Below are 1,461 nucleotides of genomic sequence, written 5' to 3' on the forward strand. Positions count from 1 at the left end.
AGCCTGGGGAACTGTGGGGAACCGGGGTATTGGGGGGGGGGAGCCCATATCACTGAAAAATGGCCTTCCAAAATTTCCCTAGAAAAATCCCTAAATCAGGAAAAATTCCCTAGTCTCGAAAGTAGGGAAAATCCCTACCGTATACTCACATGCGTGGGCTAATCGCTAACCAAGCATACCATGGCTAACCACCCCAAAACAGCCCTGAGCCATGACTCAAGGTCATCCGGGACTCGGGCTGAACAGGCCCGGGCTATACCCGGCCCTCAGCACGGCAGCGTTGGGCTACGTGTTCTAAAAAAAAAATAACCACGCGTGGTGGACCTGGTCTCACATGCGTGGGCTAGTCGCTCACCCAGCGTACCATCGCTAACCAAGCGTACCATCGCTAACCAAGCGTACCATCGCTAACCAAGCGTACCAACGCTAACCAAGCGTACCGTTGCTAACCAAGCGTACCGTCGCTAACCAAACGTTTGTAGAAAAAAAATATATGAAGACCTAGTGATGCTTCATACGGTAGGTAATGAATGCGAGCTATTTTGCGGCGGTGGCGTTAGCTCGATTAATCCCTTTAGGGAGCTGTGGTTTTGGTGGTCGTTAGCTCGATTAATCCCTGTAGGGAACAGTGGTTTTGGTGGTGGACGGCCAAATCACTGAAAAATGGGCTTTCAAAATGTCCCTACAAAAATCCCCAAAATCAAGAAAAATCCCTAGTCTCTAAAGAAAGGAAATTCCCTGACGTATACTCTTGTAATCTATTCCTATATAACGTAGTAGCCGCTGCAGCGGGTCTGTTGACGAGTGTAAGGCGTGTAATTGGATGGTCAGCGTAGTTGAACCCCCACCCCACCACCCCAATCGTAGTCGAGCAACTCTTGGGAAATGTCATGTTTCATAATTACATATGGTACAATACTGACGGTTAACCCGTCCACTTCTTGTAAGTTGATGCTAGATAATTTTTACCGAGTAGTTTAAGGTACAAAATAAAACAGATTTGTGACAGCTGTCATCCAGATCGAACTGACGCTCCTGATGTTAACTGACGCGGGAGTGACCTACCGACTGCTACGTATGACCCTGGCCTCCATTTTACTCAAATTCCACTATAAGTATCGCGCATTGAACAATATCCGTTTGTTTTCTGACACGTGCTTGTCACACCATATGTTACACTTGACACGCCCGTGTCTTTGTTGGACCCGGTACTGGGATAGTAATCGGTCCTTTTGTCAACCTACATGCACACCAATAAAGAGGTTAAATACTCAGTTAACACTTACTGAAAGGTAAAGTAGACGGATATTTTCAGGAGTGAGTGTCGGGGCTTCCATCCATTATGGCGGCTTGAAAACAACTGACTTCAGGAACCTCAGTCTGTGTATAGAGGCGATTGTGAAACGAGGATGGTGGTGATCTCTATGTTTAATTTTTCCAGCAACGACTGTACAGGTCTAC

This window comes from Eriocheir sinensis, unplaced genomic scaffold (assembly GCF_024679095.1).
Source record: "Eriocheir sinensis breed Jianghai 21 unplaced genomic scaffold, ASM2467909v1 Scaffold378, whole genome shotgun sequence".
In the NCBI taxonomy this organism is placed as follows: domain Eukaryota; kingdom Metazoa; phylum Arthropoda; class Malacostraca; order Decapoda; family Varunidae; genus Eriocheir; species Eriocheir sinensis.